The 22,182-nt window shown below is 37.1% G+C and overlaps 1 protein-coding gene across 1 annotated transcript in view; it reads left to right on the top strand.

Moving 5' to 3' along the window:
* Positions 1-7,531: 7,531 nt before the first annotated feature.
* Positions 7,532-22,182, top strand: part of LOC149069065 (uncharacterized) — an 84,985-nt gene continuing 70,334 nt past the window's right edge. The window contains exon 1 of the mRNA XM_089251189.1: positions 7,532-7,674. The gene's annotated coding sequence lies outside the window, so the exon portion shown is untranslated. The remainder of the gene's footprint in view (positions 7,675-22,182) is intronic.

Raw genomic sequence — 22,182 nt, 5'->3', positions numbered from 1 at the left:
TCGACTATGCTGATTCGAATGAAGTAAAAATTAGTGTATGCTTCTATTCATAAATTTTTAAAATATGTTTTAATAATTCATACTTTTAAAAAAGACAAATTCAAAATGAGTAATAAAATTATATTTGACCCATTATAGAATCTATCATTTAATATAAAAATTAATGAGATACCAATATTATTTTAGCAATTATGCTCAAAAACAAGATGTTTCCGTTTAACATTACGACACTCATTTTTCAATAATTTATATTTCACTAGCCGTTCGTTCAAAATTGGTGAAATTTGGTATTTCGGCATTTCTTGAGATACTGAATCCAAATATGGAAGAAAAAAAAATGGGATTACCATTGAACTTTCAAAAGTTGGATCTAGTTTCAACATCTAGATGCCCCCTTAAGAAAAAATGAACTCAATACACTTATGGAAGATCTTAAACGAAGAAGAATGGTTCCTTTCTTTTTCTTTTACAATAAATAGAATCCAAGATATCGCCATCGTTCGGATAAAAGGTGTGGGTACTGTACATGCACTATTTACAATTAGTCAAGTATTGTACTGCATTGAAAACTTTTATTTTTGCTCATCAAATTATTTTTCACATTATCTGTATATCTATGCAGTACAAAAATAATAATGTTCTATCAACGCAACATTTACGTAAATAGTTTGCACAGTGAGCTTATCGATATCTTAACAACGTTGAAAAACATCATTTAAGTTTAGCAGTTGCCATCGGCAATGGTTTTTGCTAATTGTGAAAATTCATACTCTTCCAATATCAAAGGTCGGCTCCCAGCGAAAATTTAGGCCCGTTTTCCGGACCCTAACAAAATTCCGGACCTATAAAGCAAATCTGGACCTGGAAAACTGACAAAATAAAAATGAATGAAACCATAAATTTTACATTTCATTTCTTTTGTGTATATTTATTAGATTACTGCGCTTCCCGCAAAATTACTTATTTTTCATAAAATTAATGATCCTTTTCACAAAAATAAGGGAAATTTTCAAAAAAAACAGGAAAAACATATATGTGGCGGTTGAGAAATGAAGTGATGTAAGTTGAAGCTGATGAAATAGCCTACAGATGGCACCAATATAATTTTCATACACGATAATTGCTAGTAATTTGACATGCAAATTTCTTTGTCTTGAAAAAAATTTTCAATGTGACTTATATACACCACTTCATTTCTCAACCCGCCATATATGGGGTGACCATACGACCCATATTTCACGGTACCTTCCCATAATATTAATTTTTTTTATAAAAATGTTCCCTTTTTCCCCTTATTTTCAACGAAGCTTATATTTTTGAAATCAATAATTTAGATTATTTTCATGACTTATAAATTATATTATGACTCAATCATAATTATTTTTTCATAAAAATATATTCATCTCACATATTTTTGAAATACACTATTTTCATATTTTCGCCCACACTGTGATTTTCAGTAACCCTCTATTCCCGCCATTTACGATTTTTCACCACTTCGATCGTCTGCAACACTACTAGCGTTCGATAATTTTTTTACTGCAATTGGCTTTACTTGCATTTGACAAAATTTCGATGATAATTGGCATTGATAATTCGATGATAATTGATAATGATAAAAAAAAAAGGAGTCATCCTAGGTGTTTATCTTATTGGACGTGTACTTGTTGATACTTTTCTACCAGATCGCCTTTCGAGGGTCGGATGTAATCGCTTGGCGGGCCGTATTTGGCTCGCGGGTCAAAAGTTAAGCACCCATGCTATAATGCCTCTTCTAAAAGTTTTTATTTTTTTAATAACTCGTTTTTTACCAGTGAATCTGCGTTGTGTCCCTGTTTCTCAGTCGTATGATCTGGCCCAGCACCTCCTAGAGATAGAGGGCCTCTTCAGTCTGCTTGTGACGTCAGTAAGTAGTCTATTTTCCCTCAGGATATTAAGGGAAAAAAATTCCCTGCTCGTGCCAGTATCATCGCGGTGAGGAAAAGAAATGATCGGGCTCAGAATTGGCGATTTCCATGCCCCACATCAAATCACTATGCGGTATTTGTGAGCCAATCAGGAAGATTCTACGCCAAAATAAGGAGAAACGAAATAGGATGCTGTGTTTCGAAATGTGGTAAACTTGCTAAGCACTCTGAGTGACGTTTATGGCAAACAGCGCAGACGCCTTCTATCTCTAGGAGGTGCTGTCTGGCCAAATCATCTTAGGCCCGCGCCTACCGTCCGGTCTGGTATTCGGCTGTCATTCTGTAAGAGAAGTGAACTTGTTTCTTTTTCTGACGCCAATAACGCGGAAAATTATAATGATCGGTATAACTGACTTTAAATTTCTAAATGGTGACTACATTCATTTTGAAATTTTAATCGACATTTTTTTTTATCGCTTTTGATATTTTTTATGCAAATAAATCAGTTTGTTTTTAAAATACTTTGAAGTAAGTAAATCCAGTGATAATTATTATTCGGGCAAATTATTTCAAGTTACATGCTCGACAGGTCAAATCTGAGGTAAATTAAAATTTTGTATTTCATAACAGGGCTGAGAACAAATCTCTAAAATCTAACAAGCCTGTAGTAGATCGTGGCCGTTATACAAAGCACCGAGCTAAAAAAAGGCCTATTTTCCTTCATCTTGAAGTAACACAATAATACATTGACATTAAATATGTCATAAAATGGTAATATTCGAAGGGGAAAGAAAATGAGAAAGGAGAATGGCATTTTGTTGCGGGAAATTGCCTTATCCACCAGTTCGTCACATATTTGATGTCTTCGTGTGGAAATATATACAGGGTGTTCTGTTAATGGACCGACAAACTCAGAGGGTTATTAGTGGGCATAAAGAGAGAGAAGAACAAAAATTGCAATGAAACATGGTGTCGCAAACCATGTTGAGAGGGTGAAAATCGCGAAAAACGCAAATCGATGTTATATACTCAAGGAGGTGGATTGGACCAACACCTTCTAGAGCAACCTTCTGCTTTAGAAGGTACTGATTGGACGCAGGATCCGTTGCTTGGCTTCCACGTTCGCCGGATCACAATCCGTGTGACTTTTTTCATGGGGTCACCTTAAATCATTCGTTTATTCGATGCCTCTGGGCATATCGGAGGATCTCATAGCGCGGATTGTCGTCGCTGCGGCAGACATCAAAAGCATGCCTGGTATCTTTGAGCTCGTCTGGGAATTGTTTTTACGTCGGTGTAGACTGTGTAATGACCTCAGCGGCCACCATTTCCAACAACTCTTGTAATATAATCAATCGAATAAATATTTTTGTACTTTTTGTCGTTCCAACGTGACGTTGAAACCTGCACACGTTTTTCGCAATTTTCACCCTCTCGACGTGGTTTGCGACATGTTTCATTGCAATTTTTGTTCCTCTTGATGTCCATTAACAGAACACCCTGTATATATGTATATAAGCGCACGCCACATTTTACAAAATTCGAAAACGTATTTTGTATGTTTTTAGGCCTTAGAGATGTTTCAGAAACTCGCGAGCATCATAACTATAAATATAGTACATAAATATAGTACTATAAATACGTATATTATAGAGGTCTCTTCTCTGATGTTGGTGAATCCAGCTTCCGTGTTCATCGAAGTAGTTTCTTGATGTGGAAACACACGCACCATACCATTGGATCTTGTGTAGCTCGGCGGGGATCGGAAAATTCAGGTTCTCCAGTGTGAAGTGCCTCAGGACAATATTACTGGAATTATCGTAATTTGTGAAAATATGAGGCCATATAATTTTTTTTAAACTCAAAAATATTTATCCTCTCTTTCGTTTTATTTTGGCTAACTGGTAATGTTTCTGATGGCGTTTAATGCAAGGTGCTCCATAAATTTGTAAATACACTGCTGGCCACCGTAAATGCAACACCCTGAAGGAAGCATGCAAATAATATGAAATTTACAATATGCATTAGCGGAGGTGAGATATGCAAATGATTAGAATTTCAGCGCAGACGCACATCACGCGCGCCTGTGGCGCCACTTCAAAGCGCTATTTAAGGCTTGGAGATTTCAACGATTTGAAGTACGGCAATTGTGTTTTTCTTGTGGTTTTTTCAAAAAAACGATCATCTTTTGATCAAGTATCCGAGTTCGACAGAGGAAGGATAGTGGCCTACCGAGATTGTGGATTATCTTTCAGGGAAATCGGCAGTCGTGTTGGACGAAACCAAACAACTGTAATGCGGATATGTGATCGTTGGATGCAGGAGGGTACGACGGACCGACGTGTTCGATCGCATCCACCTCAGTGCACCACTTCACGTGATGACGTGCGTATGGCAGTGACGGATCGCTCAGCCACATCACGAACCATAGCACAGCACATTCAGTCTGTACCGCATCATCCAGTGTCTGCGCGTACCATTCAACGCCGTTTACAGCAGAGTGGTCTGTCCGCAAGACGTCCATTGCTTCGTCTACCCTTGACGCAGAACCACAGACGTCTCCGCCGCCAATGGTGCGATGAAAGAAGGATGTGGACGGCACAATGGAATGAAATTGTCTTTACTGACGAGTCACGCTTCTGTCTGCAACACCACGATGGTCGGATTCGAGTCTGGAGACACCGTGGAGAGAGGATGCTGAACAGCTGCGTTATGTACCGCCACACTGGTCCTGCACCGGGTATTATGGTATGGGGCGGTATTGGATATCACTCTCGCACTCCTCTAGTACGCATTGCCGGTACTTTAAAAAGCCAGCGCTACATCTCCGAGGTGTTGGAGCCAGTTGTTCTTCCTTACCTTCAGGGCTTGCCCACAGCCATATTTCAACAGGATAATGCGCGACCACACGTGGCACTCATTGTCCAAAGGTTCTTCGTCAATCGCCAGATTGAATTGCTTCCCTGGCCAGCTCGCTCTCCGGATCTTTCGCCGATAGAAAACATGTGGTCCATGGTTGCTCAACGATTGACCCAGATTACATCCCCAGCTGCCACACCAGATCAACTTTGGCAACGCGTGGAAGCTGCTTGGTCTGCTGTACCCCAAGAACACATCCAAAGTCTCTTTGAATCAATGCCGAGGCGTGTGGCAGCGGTGATCTCCAACAATGGCGGCTACTCTGGCTACTGATTTTGGCAGGAACCACACTTCACAGAAGTCTATAAATTTAATCATTTGATGCTTGGTCAACATGTTATCTACAAAATAAATATTGTTGCAATATCTCTTGTCTTTCTTGGTGTTGCAATTTGGGTGGCCAGCAGTGTATATATATATATTAGGCGTGATATTACTAAATAGTTTACGAGCAATACAACTTACATTATAACATTTTTGTGCAAAACATAGATAAAAAATGAGTCACTAATTTTAATCAAAAGACTATAGCAGTTGTGTTTTTTATACGATAGGTGGCAGCAGAGGCTCCAGTTCAATGATAATCCATTCACTGTACTGCAGTGCAATCCGATAAAACAATTTTGAGGAGTGATTCTCTAAAGTTTTAAAGGGTAGTTTTGCAAAAGAGGGAAATTTTTCAAGGAAAACAGAGAAATAACTCTCAAAAATTACCTAAAAATTTTAAAGAGTATTTTCACTCCTGAACGAAATTGTGATTTTGGTGCATGAATCACGCATCTAGATAATGTATTGGCGAACACTGCTGTATTGTGTAGTTATTTTCTAAATGGCATATTTTTTGCTGATAAAATTTTTATTTTTATCCGTTTATCGGTTATGAACAAAAGAAACTATGAAAGGAACATTTTTTCATGGGGAGACATGATGCAATTGTTTGGTCAACTTGTTTTAATCAATTTCATTGGTCCTGATATTTAGCAGCCTGGTGCGGTCATGGGCTCTCATAATATAAATTAGAATGCAGTTTGCAAAATAGTTATTCTCATGAAGGTGGATTTTTTCTTTTGGTACAGAAAAAAAAATAGTTTATATTTTTGATGATGGAGGGCGCTAGACCGAAATCCAGCAGGAGTGATCGAAAACCTGAAACTTTCTTCAATCTCTTCTATGTCTGAAACGTTCATAAAGCTTCAGCCGCCGATTCATGGCTGACGTAAAACGACTTCACCGATAATGCTTAATACTTCATCCTTCAATATCAATGAAAAAGTTTTATGCTAGTGCCAGTAACATAAAAATTTAGAAATGAGCAAAAAATACTAAACGTACACCCTGCATTTTATAGGACTTTGATTTGCACACTTTAAGTGATTTGCTCTCGTGCAACACCCTCTATCGACAAAAGTAGAGAAACCAAGATGAAGAAAGCAACGGCAAATCATCAAGTGCTCATTGTCATTTGCCTAATCTCTCATACTGTCAAAAATGATTGTTCATGCAATAAGGTATTGAAGCGTGTAAGTTGGTAACCGATATCGATGGCTCTGCCTGCACGAATGATACAATGAGTTATTCAGAGCAGTTGCATGACTTAATTGGCTAATTGAGAACTCGTGGTGGTATAGGGCTTGAGCTTCTGACAAAAAGATCTGAACTAATATTCTGATGGTTGCATTTACCGGACCGTATGTTCCCTCCTTCTATTAACTTACAAGCACATCACATTTACACAAACATGCACAACCTTTATAGAGAGAATATCATGCATATGCTCTAAGGATTGAAAATGTCTGTCCTCTATAGTTCAATGGTTAGAACACTCGTCCGGACAGTGAGAGATTGGTGGTTCGATTCTCCCCCAGAGGAATGTGAATTTTCTTTCCGAACAACATCTCGATCTCCGCTTGGTTATCCAGGCTTTCGTACTTCGTATGCACAACCTTGTCTATAACCCCCCCCCCTTTTATAGCCATCAAGGGCCGTCTGTAAGTCGCCAGGCAGTCCCCTCGGGCCAGGCCGCGACGAGTAAAATCAAATTCGGTCGGTCGGTAAAATCACCAAGGAATCATACGATCCATTATCATCATAGATGAAAAATACACAATTCATTTCATTACATAATTACAAAAATATATAAATACTATTCATCGTGTATGAATGAAACGGTTTTTTCATTAATATATATTGTTAGTTTTAAGAATTTTTAAACTTCTTTCCAAATTTATGGAAAACTTTTGTTTTGATTTTCCACGTTAAGTTCGGGCAAAAAGTTGTGGAAAAATCATTTCCAGCGTAATTTACACAATCTTGAAAAGAGAAATTAATAATTTGCATTATAATTCTGTACGAAATACAAATAGTCTAAAATGATTTCTTTCCATCATTTAAAAGTTTCGTGACACACATCCGTGAACCATAAAAGACAAAAATATTTATCACACAATATATATAAGAATGGGAAGGGAGAGAAAGAAAATCACGTTCCTCCCCTCCCCTGTCATCCTCAAAGTGGCCGTGAAATTCTAGATAACAATAAAAAATATATATATATTTTACCCGTTACCCGAAATTCTCGGTTGACCGATTTTTTCTCATTGGGTACGCGGCGGGCGGCTTATCGATTATTACGTCAGTCCAATAAAATTATGTGGCCGCGGAGTCACGTGACAGAGGCGATCGCGTGGATCGGCCCGTGGCCAGAGAGTTCCCAAACCACCAACCACTCTGTCCAGCCGGTATATATTATTTTGCTTTAATTATCATCATCATTATCTTAATAATTTTTGACAAACAACGCTCGTAATTGTTTCCCATGGATATAATGATGCATCAACGAAACGAGATGGTAAGTTGCTTATTTTATGATTCTTTTGTTTTGGAATTATATTGAAATTACCTGTAAATATACTCGTGCAAATCCTACTGAATAACCCTGTAAAGAGCAGCTTGTGAAATCACACTCTGTAATTTTAAGTCATAAGTCATGCCTTGGTTTAAAAATAGTTATTTCGCAATATTTCGACACTAAATCACTATTATTACTTTTTTTTAATGTATCGCATTCATGTTGTCCATGGAATGTATTCATGATATTGTCGTTCATCCTCTTCTCTCCGAAGTATGACGGTTTTAAATTTAAATGGTTTTTTTTATGATTCTTTTTTCAAGTTAAGACCTGAGGTACACATATATGTGTACTTTACTTAAATTGTCCAAGCAAAGGTATATATAGACTCAAACTAATTAATTAATTTTTTCCCTTTTTAATCACTTGCTGGATGGGTTTTCAATTATTTTCTGCACAGGAAAAGTCAGGTTTTATTTATTTGTTCGTTCTATTCATATGTCTATGACTAGAAAAAACAGACAATTATATACAGAAAATCGCACTTAATTTTTTAATTCAAAAATCAAGATTTTGATTCACTTATTATACCTTTGTTGGAATTAAATTTTTTTTCCAATAGCTCTTATTTGAATTTTTTTGCTTGGAATATAAATAATCTAGTTTTCATAGATAGATTACGTAACTCAACTAGATTATGTATCTATGTAATTATATTACAATATTATATATCTAAATATCATTATTACTGTTACATGAAGCCATAGCGTTTGCGCAGATTTAGTTAAAATTTACTTTTCTAAAAATTAGCGCTCTCTAGGGGCAAAGTTTACGATGACCAAGTCAATTTCGGGAAGTGGGTGATCTCAAGCAAGTTATTAACCACTTGCAAGCAAGTCAGCAAGCATGAAAAATGTCTATGGCTAGGAAAAAACAAAAACAATTACAGAAAATAGTATAGTTAATTTTTTAATTTAAAAAGATCTTAGTTCAGATTCCTTTATTAAATTTTTTAAAATTAACTTCTTTTTTCAAAATCTCTTATTTGAGTTTTTTTTTTCATGGAATATAAATAATCTGGTTTTTAGATATATTATGTAACTTAACTAGATTATGTGTCAATGGAATTAGGTTACAAGATTATGTACTGTCTAGATATCGTTATATTGCTGTTACATGAAACCATAGTGTTTGTGTAGATGTAGGTAAACGTTTACATTTCATTAGTGCCTTCTAAGGGCAAATATTACGATGCCCGTGTCAGACACAGGTAAGTGATTAAAGAGCATTACGACATAGAATAAACAAAAGAAAATCAAAGAAAAAACAACTTAATTGTCAACTTTGGATCAATTGTGAAGACGCTATTGCAGTGTTTGAAGCAGCAGTAGAAATCGGAGAAGAGATTTGCGGACAGGCAAAAAAATAAACACAAGAAAAAAATAAATGAGGAAATTATTTACATATCGGCATAAAATTAATAAATGGGGGAAAGAGTAAATAAGATAAATAATTCGCGAATGGCGGAAAAAAGTAAATAAATGGAAGAAATAATTCTCGGACCAGCTGACAGCAATATATAGAGTATAACCCACAGGAGTGGTTCAACCTTTCAAACATTGGACAGCCAAAATTGAAACTTACCATGAAGCCCACGGGCCACCGCTCATTTAATTTAGTGGAATGTTTATAGAAGCAGCCTGACGTTGTCCTGAGTTAAATAAAGACACAAAAAATAATTGAAGACTTTTATTTATTCTAAAATTATTTCTTTTATTAATTATTAATTTCGATTAGTTCTGATTTCGTTGTTTTCACCAACCATGAAATCTTTTTTTGATTAATTACTCTTAAATTGATTAATTCTGGGATTGATTTCAATCTGAAATCACTTGAAATTATTCTTTAATTATTCTCATTTCGGGAATTCTGGAATTATTTTCCTCCTCAATATATCTTGAAATGATTTCTTTCAATAATCATGCATTCTTTTATTGATCGTGAAACAATTTCTCTCAGAAAATACGAAATTATTTCTCTTTTATGTATAATTTCTTTTTTTCACTGACTCCGAAATTATTCGTTTCGAAAATTTTAAAATTTTTTCTTTCAGTAATTCTGAGTTTTCATCAATTTGTTCCGGAATTATTTTCTTCATTTACTCAGAAATTATTTCTTTCATTACTTCTGGAACTCATCGTTTTCCAATGTTTTCAACCGTTTTCTGAAAACGATCGGCGGTCCACGACGAAAAACTCCGAGAGTCACATTTGGCCCACATATGTTGAAGACTCCCGGAATAACCCGTTACAGGGCAATAGACTGAAACAGATTTCAACCCTTTTTCTTTGCGTTATTATATGTTAGAAAGGTATGTAAGAGAGATCATGTCACTGTAGAAATTTGAGGGGAAAATCATTGATATTAAGCCAATTACGTGGGTATAGGAAATTATTTTCTCACAGTTCATTTTAGTACAACATACTGAATCCAGTGAGCAATGGGATAATTATTTTTCACTTTATATCTATATGGAAAAATCAAGTGAAGGAAACAAAATTTTATTTAAAATCAAAATGATATATGAAGTTACTTTATTCTTTAGTATAAAACATAAATAGAATCGAAAGCAAAGAATTATAAAAAAATTGAATGTACAAATAAATGCCCAAAATTGAATGTACAAATAAATTCCCAAAATTGAATGTACAAATAAATTCCCAAAATTGAATGTACAAATAAATTCCTAAAATTGAATGTACAAATAAATGCCCAAAATTGAATGTACAAATAAATGCCCAAAATTGAATGTACAAATAAATGCCCAAAATTGAATGTACAAATAAATGCCCAAAATTGAATGTACAAATAAATGCCCAAAATTGAATGTACAAATAAATGCCCAAAATTGAATGTACAAATAAATGCCCAAAATTGAATGTACAAATAAATGCCCAAAATTGAATGTACAAATAAATGCCCAAAATTAAATGCATGAAGTGTTGATAACTACCAGAGACTTGGGAGTGAAAAGGAGCAAAACCAACTCCGCATCACATCCCCTACAAATACTATTCTCTCTTCGGCCTATGTGCTGCAAAATGAACAGCGCCTGTATTTATGAATATGAACTGGCACACGTGACCCTACATCTGGAAGACAAAATTTATTTTCGATCACAAGCCACCCATAAGAATTATTTCTCTTCTTACAAACTCCACGTGAAAGTACATAACCGGGGCGATTGTTGTTGCAGCATAATGGGATTATTAATTAATTCATTTTCTAAAACTGAACGAAACTGCACAGAAATTAATACTTATAATGGACTTGCCATACCATTTGAACAAAATTAAAAGCACGATTTGTAAGGTTCACACATTGAAGAACAAAAAAAGAATTACGATTCATTGCTGGCAAAAAAAATAAGTCAAAGAATGTAGCGCGTATAAACTGTAATTATTATTTCAAAGCTGTATTGAAGAGAAAATTTTTGACGCCCTTGAGAAATTTATAGTAACAACAAATTATACATAGAATTATAATGAAACCGGTAACATAAATTTTAAATAAGTCACTGCTCTTCTAATAATAAAACAATGAGATCAAGCTTTTTACCGCTGCCCGGGGAGATATACTTATCATTTTCATTGAAGAGCTTTCATTAAAGGCGGGAAATAAATCTCATATGAAGAAAAAGCTTCTATCTATTAGCAAAATTCGGGGACTTCATACAACTTCACAAGAGGAAAAGAATAAATTCATTTAAATTTAATTTTAATGGTGGGAAATTATTATCCCACAGACCTATAAAGGGATAATATGTAATTGGTGGAAATGTTTCACGGCCCGATAAGATATTCCCATGGACCAACGGTTGAAGAACACCGGTCTCTATTGTATTCATCCTTTCAAAATCCAATTTATGTTAAAAGTGTTTTATAGAGTAACAGGGATACTGTAAACTTGGTTATCTCAAGGATTCTGAGCAGGATTTTCAGAAGCATGTTTCAGCTGCTGATGCATCTCTTTTGTAATACAGTTGCTAGATGGTGAGAAGTACCAAAGCCTCTTAGATACTCCTAGTCTCTATCTAGGAGGCTTTGGAAGTATCAAGCATTGAGCTCTCGTCTTCTTTTTTATAACCCAGGGTGTCACGTTCCCGTTGATCGTGGGTATGAAGAACCGGGTATTGTAAGCTGTACCTTCTCTATCGTGGTTTCTTAATTGAGGACATTTAGTTGAGCCATAACACAGGGTGGAAGAAAAGTTCATGACATACTTTAAAAATGAATGAAAAAACCAACCAATTGCAAACATATGCAAAAAAACCTCTTTTGTTGTATGAAAACAAATTTTAAACTTAAATTATTTTAATTTAAAACTTAATGAACTTTCATTTTTTAAATTTTCTCATCGACGATATTTCAATATGTTGTATGTTCCAATACAATATACATGCGTGAAATTCCACAGAAATTCTTTCTTTGGCAACCATGACTTAAACATGTATATATATAGTCAATTTTATTTTTGCGATTCTAATATTTAACAGCCTGTTGTGGTCTTGGGCCTTTATATACTGAAACTAGGCTCATAGGATGGAATCTAATTGTTTAATCCAATACAGCTGCTATAGATAGACGTGTCACACGCGGGCGATTGAAAAAAAAAAGGATTTGGATCCTTTTCTGCGCTGTCTTACATCAGCACGTCGAACTTTCGCCAGGGATCTCAGGCCGATTCGTGAAGTGGTCGGCCTCGTCGTGAATAGACCGCAATTCGGGCGCGTTGGCAGTATATATATATTATCTTATTGAATAAAAACTGCAGTAATATCAGTAATATATATATATATATATATATATATATATATATATATACACACACACACACTGTAGTTTTTATTCAATAAGACGCTAGCAGGGGTCCTAGCTTAAAGCGATTTCTCGTGTTCATATTCGAGTATTCATATAATCTTGTATTTAAAATAAACATTTTGTGACAACATGGTTAAGTTAAAAAAAACTCTGAAATATTCCGTCTCTGACTTTCATCACGATCAATGAATTTCGAATAAATTCACAGAGTGTTCATGAGGCTGGTCACAAGTTGCATTTCGAGCTTTTAATGCATTATTGTTTTCTCAATGAGAGTCATTCTGATAATGAATTTTGAATCGCTCTTAACAAGGGTAATAGTCACGTATACACACGCAAAAACTTTTTTAGAAAACAGCAAAAACCTTTCAAAGACACTAGATTTTCTTGAATATAAATTTTGAAAATTTTGCTATGGATATCTTTTACCAGAAATTACAGAATGATGCCATTTCTACATGAAACGAATGGAAACATGAACTGAATTTGGACATGTCAAAAAGTAAATTTTTGGAAAAATAGGCTCAAACGCGATTCGTTTATGAAGGCATTAGATTCATATGGAATGAGATTTATCATGTAAGAGAATTTCCGATCTCAAAGAAATCAGAATTCGGATGTTTTAGAAGATGAGGATCGGTATAGATGAAGGTTGCAGAGTATGGTGAATAATATCATGTCAGAAATAGAAGATAAATCCAATAAATGTACTCTAAATCCGATAAATATTGTGAAAATTAATAGAAATAAATAGATTTTATATGAAACCAGTTGGAGAAAAACTGGATGAATCGATATTCAGTGTGTGACGTGCTTCAGAAACGGACTTGAAAGTCCCATTTTGAAGGCCTATTTACTCAGGAAAAAATTCGGTGATGGAAAAAAAAAACGTTAGCTCCAGAAAAATGATGATTTAAGAAACAGTTAAATATCAGAATTTTTCCTCTCTTTTTTTTGCGAGATGGTAAACGTGATGAAAAATAATGTCTGAAAAAGCAGCCAAATTTCTCATATAACCCTTATCTTTTTTGCACTAAACTCTACAATGGCGGAATTTTAAAAATTCCTGAAAATAGCCTACAGTTTAAAGAAAAATAAAATATGCTTCGAATGTGTGTGTGTGTGTGTGTGTGTGTGTGCGGTACAGGTGAAATCAGAATTGATGAAAAGCCTCAGAAAAATCACTTCTCCCGGGGGATTGGGATGCGATTAACACGGCCCTGAGCTCCAATCCACACCTTCACGTGATTAAGCCTCTAAGTAACCATGTTTAACATGGTGAACGACGCGGATGGTCTTCCTTTAATCCGCACTGGCCAGAGGGGTGGACTATGGCCAAAAACCCCTCTAAAAAGAATTATTGATTGATTAAACCGAGTCAGGAGATATATGGCTCAAGTTCATGATGGTTAATTGATTCATCAAAAACGGGCTTTGACTTGGTAAAGGTCCGAAATTAAAACGTTTGCAAGCGTATTTCGGGCTTTTACCAACTCGCCTTGGTAAGACTTGGGTTTTGCGGTCTCTGGGGTTTAGCGGTGACAATTTCACGATTGAACGAAAAGATGAACCTTTCCACTAATTATACGGAGTACAGGTGACTGGATACCAAGCGAAGACAATTGGAAAGAAAATACGCATTCCTTTGTGGTGAATCGAACCACCAACCTCACACTTTCCAGGCACGTGCTCTACCATTAAGTTGCAGAGCACAGACATTTCCTAAAAACAGTGTATTCGTTTGGGCTAAACGGGACTATGCAATAGATTTCGTTGTTGGCTGCCTATTGCACAGTCCCGTTCAGCCCAAAAGAACACGTTCTTAGGAAATAAATTGTCTCGCCTTTGTAGCTTAATGGTAGAGTACGCAGCCGGAAAGTGCGAGTTTGTTAGAGTTGACTTTCCCCACAGGGGAGAATTTGATTTTTCTTTCCAGTTGTCTTCGCTTGGTATCCAGTCATTCGTACTTCGTAATTTCACAATTATCAAGTTTTAATTGGCTGACGAGGTGCAGAGAAGAGCTACGCGTGTCCTCGTTGTTGGATGAACGCAGATGTCGGAAAGATATGATCGAAGTGTTAAAATTTTTCAACGGTATGGGTGAGATGGAACATGATTTCTTAATTCGCCGTCAATCAACTGCTTTTACAATGGCACACCAGTATCTATTGGTAAGGGACATATGATTGACTAGGTTATGGTGCCACAGGGAGTTTTTCTCCAATAGGGTTGTTAATAAATGGAATAGCTTACCACCGGAGGTAGTAAATTGTAACACAATTGACACGTTTGAAAAAAAATACGATAAACATGTTGGGGTAAATCGAGAAGCTCTGTCCATACTTAGAATAAGACAACCATAAGTATTCTTTATGGGCATTGTATAATATTTTATCATGTATATATGTTGTTTGTAATTGCATTTTTGATTGGGTTGCTGTATTTTTGAAATATATGACATCCATACTTGTTATGGGCATCTCTTTCTCAGCCACCTCGTTGGCATTTTGCCTTTTGTAGCCTTGTATTTGTATTTACCTAGATGTTGGCTTATTAGCATTAATACCAATGATATGAAACTAACGTACAAGGGTCGTCTCATAATATTTGATTTGATTTTAGTCTTTCTTTGTTGCAAAGACCAATTAGGTCATGCTGCACCAAAACAAATGTGTAACTGAAAATAAAATGAAATGACGTAATTTAGAAAGTGATCTGGAAATGTTCCGACTTGTGTCTGACGGCAATAAATTGAAATGACCTGATTTAAAAAGTGAACTGAAAATATGCCGACTTGTGTCTGTCGGCATATTCCTAGTTCACTTTTAAAATCACGTAATTTCATCTTACTTTTAGTTATTCATTTGTTTTGGTGCAGCATGACCTAGTTGGTCTTTGCACCAAAGAAAAACTACACTGAAGAGCCAAAAAAACTGGTTCACTTGCCTAATATCGTGTAGGGCCACCACGAGCCCGCAGAAGTGCCACAACACGACGTGGCATGGACTAGACTAATGTCTGAAGTAGTGCTGGAGGTAATTGACACCATGAATCCTGCAGGGCTGTCCATAAATCCGTAGGAGTAAGAGAGGGGTGGAGATCTCTTCTGAACAGCATGTTGCAAGGCATCCCAGATATGTTCAATAATGTTCATGTCTGGGGATTTAGGTGACCAGCGGAAGTGTCTAAAGTCAGAAGAGTGTTCTTGGAGCCACTTTGTAGCAATTCTGGACGTGTGGGGTGTCGCATTGTCCTGCTGAAATTGTCCACGTCCGTCGGAATGCACAATGGACATGAATGGGTGCGGGTGATCAGACAGGATGCTTACGTACCTGTCACCTGTCAGAGTCGTATCTAGACGTATCAGGGGTCCCATATCACGCCAACTGCACACTCCCCATACCATCACAGAGCCTCCACCAGCTTGAACAGTCCCCTGTTGTCTATGGATTCATGAGGTTGTCTCCATACCCGTACACGTCCATCAGCTCGAAGCAATTGGAACCGAGACTCGTCAGACCAGGCAACGTGTTTCCAGTCCTCAACAGTCCAATGTCGGTGTTGTCGGGCCCAGGCGAGGCGTAAAGCTTTGTGTCGTCATCAAGGGTACACGAGTGGGCCTTCGGCTCCGAAAGCCCATATCGATAATGTTTCGTTGAATGGTTTGCACGCTGACACTTGTTGATGGCCCAGCATTGAAATCTGCAGCAATTTGCGGAAGGGTTGCACGTCTGTCACGTTTAATGATTCTCGTCAGTCGTCGTTGGTCCCGTTCTTGCATGATCTTTTTCCGTCCACAACGATGTCGTAGATGTAATTTTTTACCGGATTCCCGATATTCACGGTACACTCGTGAAATGGTCGTACGTGAAAATCCAAATTTCATCGCTACCTCGGAAATGCTATGTCCCATCTCTCGTGCGGCGACTATAACACCACGTTCAAACGCACTTAAATCTCGATAACCTGCCATTGTAGCAGCAGTAACCGATCTAACATCTGTGCCGGACGCTTGTTGTGTTATATAGGCGTTGCCGACCGCAGCACCGTACTCTGATTGGTTTCATATCTCTTTATTTGCATACGCATGCCTGTACCAGTTTTTTTGGCTCTTCAGTTTATATCAAATCAAATATTATATAAGACAACCTTTGTTGTTAGTTTCACATCATCATAGGTATTCATGCAAATAAGCCAACAACCAGGTGAAACTCGGTAATCGCGAAGTTAACACGGAAAACCCCTGGAGACCGGCAAAACCTGTTTAATAATAATAAATAAAATGTAAAATGCAAATGTATGTAAATAATAAATAAAAAATAAAAGAAAATGAAAACACTGATGTGGAAACATGCCGTGAGCAGTGTTGCCAACAGTCAAAAAATTTTCCAACTAGATTCTTCATCAAAAACAACTAGAAACCGGGCTAAACAACCAGAACTAATTTTAGTCATTATTCAGATGACCACCCATCCCGTATCTCCCGGAAAATCTCCGTATTTTCATGTAATTCAATATAATAGACTAATACAAAGGAAATTTCTTTTTAGAAAACAACTAGCAAAGAAACAAGTTAAATAACTAGAGATGTGTATATTTTCAAACTAAATGATCGAAACAAGGGCCGGATCTAGTTGCAAAATAACTAAGATGGCAACATTTAACAAATAAAACAGTGAATCGCTCACGACGCAGTTTGACTGATGTCAGGGCTCGTTGGTTGAGAAACTTCTGTCATTGTGAGACCCGCGGAATATTTACACATCAGTCAAACTGCGCCGCGAGCGATTCACTGTTTTATTTTGCTGCTCCGTTTATTTCCCAATAACTGCTTTTATGACAGAGCCTTCCACTTCGAAAAAAAACCCCAACCGGGCCGTGAGCTTCCAAAGGGTGAGAACCGTTGGCTTAAAGAATGTTGAACTGTACCACGGGTCACTAAAGAGATTTCTTTATGTGACGTTCAGTTTATTTTTACCAAATTACTTTTGTAGTAAGAGTAGGCCTGCCAGGCCTAGTCTTGTGAGGATTAATGTTGCTCACATGTGCCATTGTGGATAGATATGCTTGATTTCGTACTCAGGATATATTAACTGACAACTCAGATGAACACCATGCGACTCAATGATTCGTATGATGACTATTTCAGTTTCAGTCAGAGTTCTTGTACGGGTGCTTTTCTTCCGGTGATGGTTACAATCAAAGCTCTTGCTTCGTGAATATGCCTCCCAAATAGGCTCGCAGGGCTTCAACCTTGTGGCTACTCATCGACTTCAGGGCCATCTTAAGAACATCATGGACATCCAGGGCAAGCGATGTTCAGGTGCCACTAATCTGGTTGAAATTCACACTTAACTTATTCACATACTTTTTCTTGAAAATCATACTGCCGGATAACAAGTATTCATGAGACCCTCTTATGCATCCAAGGCCCCCAGCCCCCGGTGAGGTAGGTCCTTGCGTAAAGAAAAAAGGCACCTAGTGTCCTCACACTTATCACTTTACAAAATACTGAAAATCCCCATTTTCAAAGACAAAGAAAAAGCATATTAGAGAATAGTTAATTTGAATTCTTACAGATGGCAGAGCATTACTAAACTTGTAAATTTCTTAAACGCGAAAACGTCCAGTTGAAAAGAGAAAAACAACGACACTTTTTTTTTAGAAAATTCGGAATTTTTGCCATTTTCCGATTCATCAGAGATATAATAAATTGTATAAATAAAAGAAAAAGATGTTATTTTAGAAATTTTTCACATCCACTAAAAATGAGGTTTCTCAGATTTCAGAATTTACATGTACTTTACGGGACACCGAGGGCCATCTAGACCAGAGTTTTCCAAAGTTTTAGCTCACGCGGAACCCTTGATGGCTTTCAGACTGTTCCACGGAACCCAAAGAAGACGTGAACTCTTCCTGAATATAAATAGACTTAAAAGTTTTGATACTTTAGGGTCCCAGAAATATTTTCTGAATTCCTCCCTACTGGAAAACTATGTTCGAGGTGGGCATCAACAACCAGTTATTCGTGAGCACAACGCGGAACTCAGTTAAAAATCCAAAAAGCCATAAGAATGCTCGATACTTGATTTGAGTTTGAGCAATTTTTTGGTTATTAGATGGGTGCTCTTTTATAACGATAGAGGAAGTATAGGCGGTGCTTAAGGCTTGAAAACTGCTGGACCTCTACTTTAAAGGAAGTAATACCCCCCTCCACCCCCGAGAGGAATATTCTTCAGTATTATCCAAGCAATTCACGGAAAATTCACCACCAAGCAATTCACCGATAAAAAAAATTCACGGCTGGAAATATTCACTGCCAAACGATTAACCGACGGGAAAATCACAGCTGAGGAAATTCACTCTAATGACAGTTCGTCATCAGTGAGTGGGTGACCGTATGAGTGATCAAGTAATTGGTTGAGTAATCGAGTAAGTGAGTAACAGTATTAGTGATCGAGTGAGTAGGTGAGTTACCAACTGAGTAGGTGCGTAAGTGGCCGATTGAGTGACCGTATGAGTGAACCGGTGGATGGATGAATGACCGAATGAGTGAGCAATTGAGCAAGTCAGTGACCGTATGAGTGAACCGGTGGATGGATGAATGACCGAATGAGTGAGCAATTGAGCAAGTCAGTGACCATATGAGAGTGAGTGGGTGAGTGACCGCATGAGTGACACAGTGAGAGTGAGTAATCGTATGAGTGAGTAATAGTATGAGTGACAGAGTAAGTGACATTATGAGTAGCCTCCTAGAAAGATTAGTAGTGGTAGTAGCATCGAGAAGGCTTTGGTACGAGTGGCACACTCACTCCCCCATCTGCTCACCTGCTCACTCATTTACTCCCTCATTTGTTCCCTCGCCAACTCCCTTACTCACTCACTCACCTGCTCATCCCCTCACTCATTATGTCACTTTGGCTATTAATTGTTTGTCAGTCAATTTCCGCAAGTATTTTCCGCACCCGAATCTGAGCATGGATCACCCCTCAAATTGGTTACTGAGCACACAGCACAGAGCTATTGATTTTGTTTTGTTATGGCAGTGAAAAACTTTCGAGATCAATTTGTGACCATATTTTTATTGAGAGATCGCACGTATTCCATTTTTAATATATATCTTTTCCTTTTTGTTCTTGGTCTGCCATAGAGGGCTCTCGTAACGGCTCATTACACCAACAGCCATTTGAGTGGGTGTGTCTGACACACTGTGCTTTTACTTTTTTTACAATGAATAACTCCCCCACAATTAACAATAATAACAATATCAGTGGAACAAACGGAACGTGCGTCAAGAGCAAACATTTACGAGTTCGATTTTAGAACTACTGTTCAGATAGCATATAGCAGCGTTTCTCAACCTATGGTCTGCGGACTAAAGATGGTCCGCTGGCAGACTCAATGAAATTATTCGACCGTTGTAAGTGATATTAGTAATATCCATACTGGTTCAAATAAAATTGTACTTTTATTCTTATGATCATCATACATCATCGAGGGGAAAAAAATGCAGAAATTGCGATCCTAAATACGGGATATCACTAAATTTCGCCAAAAATTGCAATTTGCTAATTACTGATAAAATTACTGAAGTCTGTTGCAGTAAAGAGCTGCTGCTACAAATCGCAGTAAACAGAAACGTATTCCGCGGAAAAATATTCAAATGATCTGATGACCACATATTTCACTGAGAAAAATAAAATTCGGTAAATTGGGATCTTAAATAATAATCCGTAAAATAAGGGGACATTTGGCGTCAAAAAAAAACGTTGTCAGAAGTAGGCACAACCACCAATTGCGTAATTGAAATTCCAAAAAGTAATGAAGCCAAAACGTTAGACCAAACAATATGTAAGATCAATATTTATAATTTTTGCTATGATAATCATAATATAATTTATTATGTGTGCGTGCCGTTGAAAAAAAACGAGACAAATGTATAAAAAAACATCGGAACAACGAAAATTACAAGAATGTCCCGTAATACGGGACACGAGGGCTCCGTCAAATTAATTCAGACATTTTACTGTATCCTTGCTTTCAGTAATTTTGAGAAACATATAGAATAGTAGGGGTTTCCAGAGTGTGAGACGCGACTCCTTGGGGAGCCACGGAAGTTTCCTGTGAGAGGCTGGAGAACTTATATATTTGTAACGCTCAGAGTGATAAATTTTTTTTGAGCAGGACCTTGATGAAAAATATAGGGCGTGGAAAGCCGTGTAAAGATTTTGGAAGCTTGTGGGAGCCGGTATGGAAATCTCTGATGCAGAGAATATACGTTTCTACAGGGTGTCCCAAAATTGACGGATCCATTTGAAAAATGAATTTCCGGCTCCGCTCATATAATCCCGACACTTAAAGATAAATTTCACATTAAAAAATGTTTACCTGACTTTCGGAAATTTACAAAGATTCAAAATTTACTGGATGTGGCCTCGAAGAATTTAAAATGAATGTATGGTGCGGCCCATAAATTCGTAAATAGGCTAAAAATTCATAAAAATGCGGCTTGCGAAAAAGTCCCCCACGGAAAGGGGACTTTTTTGGTACAGAAAAAAAATGTAGTTCAGATTTTTGTCAATAGAGAGCGTAAAAGCAAGTCACAGAAGCTTTCTTCAATATCTCCTCTGTCCGGAACGTTCGTAAAGCTTCAGCCGGCGATTCATGGTTGAGGTAAAACAACTTCACCAATAGTACTTTGTTCACCAATGCCAACATCACAACAAAAACCTTATGAAGCGAAAAAAAATAATGTACTGCCAAGTATAACAGAGAAATAATATAATTGCCCATGTAATTGAAATTTTGGTTGTAAATGAAGTGATCTGGGAAGGAACTTTCGGGACCGAGTCGCGTAGATGTGGCAGATGTTCGGGCCCTCTCCTGGGCTTGGGGTCAGGGGTGATACTGAGGGAAAGAAAACCACCTCTTTATTTTCAAATGCAAGAAATTAAAATTTCGGCAAAATCAAGCAAAAAGTATGGCTTATATGTTGAGAATTAAATTTTTAAATTTTTTTTATCGTAATGAAACATTCATGCATTTATCCTTTGCATGCTGTCACATTCTGCTGACAAATTTTCGAAATTTGTCAAGTTTATAATTTTTTTATTAGTAAATATTAACAAATTTTTTAGATAGTTTTTGAAATGTCGGTATTCTCGGTACTGTCGGGATTTTTTTATGTTTAAATCTCCGTATTGTCGAGATTTTGGCCATGTCGGGAATATATTAGCCGTGTCGGGGGATCCTGATATTCCCAGGATTTTGGTACGTTCGGGGGAAGGGGGGTCTTATTATCGGGACGGTATCGGGGTATAGTCGAAATCTCGGTATTAAAGGGATCTTAGCATCGATCAGGATTTCGGCTATCGAATTTTCGGCTCGTCGGTGTTATGAACAGGACTCATCGGTACCGCAGCTTCGTTGCTGGTAATCGCACAACGGGACAATCGAATTCGGAATCCATTGATCGCGTCAGTCACCCCAGCCGTGTTTATTCTCAAGCGATGTCATTCATGTACAATTATCGAACTTTTGATCGATCACAAACTTTATTAATGAATATTTCACAGCAACTATAATACATATCCACATGTCAAACCTCGCTGTTACGAAAAAACATCAT

This window comes from Pholcus phalangioides, unplaced genomic scaffold (assembly GCF_987345545.1).
Source record: "Pholcus phalangioides strain wild (caught in Gottingen) unplaced genomic scaffold, Ppha-v1.0 ptg000024l_1, whole genome shotgun sequence".
NCBI lineage: Eukaryota > Metazoa > Arthropoda > Arachnida > Araneae > Pholcidae > Pholcus > Pholcus phalangioides.
This window is presented reverse-complemented; position numbering and strand designations above follow the sequence as displayed.